Source organism: Tiliqua scincoides, chromosome 2 (genome assembly GCF_035046505.1).
Source record: "Tiliqua scincoides isolate rTilSci1 chromosome 2, rTilSci1.hap2, whole genome shotgun sequence".
In the NCBI taxonomy this organism is placed as follows: domain Eukaryota; kingdom Metazoa; phylum Chordata; class Lepidosauria; order Squamata; family Scincidae; genus Tiliqua; species Tiliqua scincoides.
The window spans coordinates 110,059,592-110,065,477 of record NC_089822.1 but is presented as its reverse complement, the minus strand read 5'-3'; positions in this window follow the sequence as shown (position 1 = coordinate 110,065,477).

Sequence of the window (5,886 nt, the reverse complement as noted above, 5' to 3'; positions counted from 1 at the left end):
CATGTCTCTGTCTGACTTCCTTGAAAAATGTATGGAAAATGAGTCCTCACAGTACTCTGTGGCTGTGAATGTGCCTGATCATGTATCTCTTGTACAATTGGGCAAAGGAGTTTGTTATCTTCTATAGGGGGTTGATTTAAGACACCCCTGGCCAAGGAACACATCGGCCACCATGTTTCATGCCCATGGTATGCTTGTGTGTAAGGCTGTGGATGTTGGAGTATGCGAAGTGCAGCAACTACAGTGAATATTGCTAGCTGATACACACCAGAGCCAGCAAATGCAGCTTGCAAAAACCACTCTAGGAGAAATGCCTCATTTCTCCCCCACTGGTTCAATGTGTAGTGCAAATTTCTCTCACTCTCATTCAACATAGTGCAGCAGTTCCCAACTGTGGGTCAGGACCCACCAGGGGGCCACAATGCAATTTTTGGTGAGTCATGAAACTGGCAAGCTGGTAACTGATGAGGAAAATGTATTGAGACCTAGAGAAAGCAAAATAGGGCCACAAGTGTGCATTTGCTTGCAGGTGGGCAAACGTGCCTTGGCTCTTATCAAAGGCCAGGCAAAGGGGAAAACAAGGCATCAGAATGCTTCAGATACTCAACAAATGCTCCAGAAGGCAGCCCCTCCTCCACCATTGTAAAAAGGATAAAACAGAGGCTTGAATGGCTGGTAAAGTGAAACTTTTATTGTTGTTGTTATTGTTATTTAGGGCGCAATCCTACCCTGCGCTGGAACAGGCAAGCCAAGAGGCTTGCACAGGATAGGGGACCAAAGTGGCTTGGCCAGAGGTAGGGGAAACGTTTCCCCTTACCTCCAGGTAAAGCACGCTGGGCCCTATGGATGAAGGTGACCTCCACCTCCTGAGGTGGCGCAAGACTGAGGAGAGTGGATCAGCTTCAAGCCGCTCTGAACTCCCCGGGAACAGGGGTTGGGATCCAGCATAACTGCCAGATCCCAACCCTACCTCCTGCTCCCCACCCACCCGCAGTCTGCCCTCCCCCCCGCCCAGAAATGCCTCCCTCCCACCCCCTCCCCACCAACCCCAGAACCTTGTGTTCAGCTGGGCCAACGCAAGGCTCACTGAGTAAGCCATCACGGAGGCTGAATTCAGCCTCCCTGTGCTGGCGCACCTCCGTGTGCTGTTGTGGCTTACTCCCGAGGAGGCGCAAACGTGCTTTACAGCATGTTTGCAACCCTCCTGGGCCAGTGCAAGGCACTTGCACCATCCTATGGGTGCCTCTGGATTGCGCCCTTAGTCTCAAAAAGCTAGGTGGATCCTGATAGAATGTCATTTTTAAAAGTGGGTCCCATTACTAAAAAGTTTGGGAACCACTGGTAGTGTGGTTTGGCTAAGACTTTGCTACGTACTATTGACTTGCCAGTCCACCTGAAAGGGCTGCTTTCAGCCCGTCATCAGGGCCTACATGCTATGGGTAGCATCTCTCTAGATCTAGCAGTGCTTCTCTGCACGGCATTCCAGGTGCCACAAAGATTTATCATGCACTGTATTGCTGAGGTGCCTTCGAAAGGAGTGGGAAGAAGGTTGCTCACACCCAGTTCCTTCATGGCTCATTTAGCTGTCACTGCCTGCTGGAGCTCAACCATTTACCATCTTACCTCCTTGGCATCTTTCCATATCTGGCCATATAGTAACCCACATCCTAGGCTTGAAGATGTAAGAACTCATAGCAGTCTCATGAAATGTTGGCTGGAAGGGAGTATACTGATGACAGCATCACTATGATCACAATTACTTGCCTTGTAAAATGTGTCCCAAGAGGGATTATCCCCTCCACCCCTCCACCCCTCTTCTCTGCTCCGCTGGGGCTTCTGGGTTGTCAGAATGTCAGAAACCCTGGCTCCATAGGCAATCCCAAACGTATTGTAATGAAACCCTTATGGCTCACTTCTTGAGCTACAGAATCACTGTGTGGGACACTTACCTGTTTCCTCACCTGCCTTTGTCCCCTTTCTCAACTATTTCCCCTCCCATGAGGTTGCAGCTGTGATTGCTTGGAACCAGGAAGTGCTGCAGTAATGTCGTGTGACGTGGTGATGTCACTGCCCTGGGTGTCAAAGCAGTGCATTATGTCTCTGCTCTTCGCCACTCTCCCCCTGCCCCATAACACTCCTCCCCACCCTGTTCCAGCTTCTCCCAGCCCCTCCACTGGCCCACAGAGAGCTTACTTGCTCTGGCACATGCCAGTCTTACTCAGGCACCAGCAGGCTGATATAGGCCTTCCCACTGACAGCTTGAATTCTTCCACTGTTGCAACATACCTTCTGGCATGTTTGCAACAGCCAGCAATGGCGGAGAGCACACTCCTCTGGTGCTGAGGCACAATCGGTGAAGTTAAATTGGAACCAAATTATATTTTCATATCATGTTATTAATGACATCCGTGATTATGTATCAAGCAGCTTACAGCATGCCATGTAAACAACAGAGCTGCCAGATCATCAGATGCGGATTTCACTAGAGACAGCTCGCAAGCATTTAGTGTGGGGCCCTTGAAAACGTGGGGCCCATAGCAGGCTATTTTTGCTGTTTATCCGGCCCTGCTAGTGGTAGCCAACTGCTTATAAAGAAGTTGTGTGAAACAGAAGCAGTCACATATGCTGTGTGCTATTGGAGGGGCTGGGGAGGCAAAAACCAGAGAAGGAAGGTGCTTGATTTGGGGACATCTAGATTCAAAATGGAAGATGGTGTACCAAAGCTTTGTTTAGTGAACTAAGAACTGAACCACTGATAGCCCTGGACACACAACTATAAACGAAGAACCAGTGGCAGGATCATGTCTGCATTCCTTTGGTAGGACAGTTGGAAATCCTGGGTCCTAAACGGCATTTAACACATGGGTAAGTGGACCATCTGTTCACATACTGTACTGTTGTGTGTACAAGTAATGTGCAAAGTGGAATGAAAGTTGTTGGGGGACACCTAGGGAAGGGAGCCTGCATACCAGAGCGGAAGCCTTAAGGACAAATAGCTGAGTGGGAGCTCAGGTAGAGATAGACAACTGGTAGCTGGAGAGGCGGGTCACTTTAGCCCTCAGGCCATCATTATTGATCCAATGCAAAGGCACACTCTCTTCTTAGGCCTCTCTGCCACCCTTTAACCATACTTAACTATGTCTTGGGGCTCACATCCCCCAATGGCTCTACTAATAAATGACCCTCTTCCAAATTCCTATGGCGCATCTGAGGATCATTCGCGGCACACCAATGTGCCATGGCACAGTGGTTGAAAATGGCTGGGTTAAGCATTACCTCCTGGAGGAGAATCCTTATGATTTTGGCAAAAGTAGGTCGTGCTATTGACCTTCTAGAACTCTTAGGGAGTATCAACTGTTGTATGGATAGAGGCAATTCATTTGATACCACATATTTTGACTTCAAGATGCTTTTGACAAATTCCCTCACCAAAAGCTCTTCAGTAACTTGGCAGTCATGGAATTACAGGACAGGTTCTCTAATGGATTGGTAACTGGTTAAAGAACAGGAAGCAGATACTAAATGGACATTTTCATGGTGGAAGGAAGAAATAAGTGGCGTCTCCTAAGAATCTGCATCGGGACTTGCTCATAAGTGATCACAGGAGTAAACTGTGAGGTTGCCAAGTTTGCAGATGACATTTGCAAAAGTTGCTAACTTTTCAGAGTGGTAAAAACCAAAGCAGATTTTGAAGAGCTCCAAAAGGATCTCTCCGCACATGGTGAAAGAGCAACCAAATGTGAAATGCAGGTAAAAAAGCAGCAGTCCAATCCATAACATAAACTGAGAAGAAGGCAAATTCCATGCCAGGATCATCTATGGTGTGGACACTTTTGGAACACAATGTCCAGTTCTGGCTGCTATACCTCAAGGAAGACATTGTAGAGAAAATATGCAAAAGAGAGCAACCAAAATGAGTAGGGAGCTGGAGTACAGTCCTTACAAGGTAAGGCTACAGTGCGGGGGAATTTTTAGCTTAGTAAAAGGGTGATTAAGGGCCCATGACTGAATCTTATAAAATTATACATGGTGTGGAGAAACTTCACTCTCCCTCACAATATTAAAACCAAGGATCAGCCAATGAAATTAATGGGTGGAAGATCTGGGACAAAGACAAGGAGGCACCTGTCAGTTTTGCAAACTACCAAAAATTGGGTCGTGACCCAATGGTGGGCCACAGACACACAGTTTGAGAACCACTGCTCTAATCTTTTTACCTGTGGAAAGGCAAGTAAAAATACAGAGTCTTCTACCCAATTGCTCATTAAGAAATAACACAATTAAACCACTTTAAGCATATTAGGCTACCTGATCTGGCTGTTCTTTGCTCCTTTAGGTCCCCTCATCACAAGGTGTCAGGCTATGGGCCTGGCACGGGCCAACTGAAGTGCCCACTCGGGAGAGCTGTGCCAAAAGCTCAGTTAATTTACACATAAGAAGACGGTTGAAGAGCCTATTGTTTCTGGAAGCTTACACAGGAATGAGATGATGGGTGGAGCCAACAGTGAAGGCCCATTTAAATTTGTACACAATTCAAAATTAAGGCATTGTTCAAAATTAACTGCCAAGTTAAAAGCAAATGAGGAAAATGCAATCCTTGAATCTCAGAAAGGCATTTTCCCTTGGCACTTCCGCCTGGGGCATCATGACTCCTTCATGCTGTAACCTTGAGCACCACAGATGAGCCATTTTTCAGTTGCACGTTTGAGGAAAAAACATAGCTATAGTTTAAGTGCATTGTTGTCCCCATTAGCTTGGTTGGTATGGGGGTGGATTTAAAATCGGTTTCTCCAACAGCATACATGTCAGGAGTTGATCTTTCTTTCAGTCTGAGTGCTAAAAACACCTGAATAAAGCACCCAAGGTTGGTTATTTTAAAAATGTTTTCTACCTCAAGGCTAATTGAGGAAGCGCTTTCAAAATGTGTGGAAAAACGAGTGCGCACACAGACTTGTGCAAATCAGCTTGTTTTTAAATGCACTCAGTACCTGGAAACACTGATCATGCACAGGGAAATTCCAGTGGGAATTTCTCCTGTGCACAACCTACTGACCTCTCTCTTTTCAACCCTCCTGTTTGTTTCCATGGGCATTGAGCACCAGTATTTTCCATGTTCTGGGCCCACAATATGTGATAAGTATGTTTCATTCTTTGAAATTACATTTTGCAAACTGAATTTCAGTCCCAATGACATAGCTTGGTAAATGTGAGGTTTGCTATTTTTTTACTGGAAAGGCTTTGGGCAGCACAGTCCTATCCTGCACTGGAACAGGCTGGATTGCTGGCCTGTACTGTATCGAGCGCAGGGTTGGAGGTGGATCCTGCAAAACTCAGAGGATTTATTTCCCCATGTCATGCAGCAGTCACCTCAATGGGGCTATTCAGATCTGTACCAGCTAAAATGCTGGCACAGATCTGAGCAGCCCAGTGTAATGCTGGGCTGCTCAGAAGGGGGGTTAGGATCCGGCCTAAATGCCAGATGCTGGTCCCATCCCCCTCCTGGGCCCAGTACACCCACTAGCCCACCCAACACCCACTCAAAAAATGCCCCCTTTCTGCCCTCCCACCACCCTCCCCAACCCCCGTAGGTTGGCACAAGCTTACCTTTCTCTGGCTGGGAGCTGATGCAGGGAGGCCAGTGCACATTGTCACAGATGTGCCTTATGGCACGTTTGCTACACCCCTGGGCTGGCGCAAGGGACTTGCGGCAGCCCAAATACTTTTCGTGGTTGTGCTCTCTGTCTTTTAACAACAACAAGGAATTCAGTATGTGAAGCTTTTCTCAGCATACAAGTGTAGTGATGGCACCTCCCAGATCAACCTTACTGTTCACACCAAGCTGGTGAAGGAACTTAGATTGACCAGCTTCTCAAAAACATGCAGAGA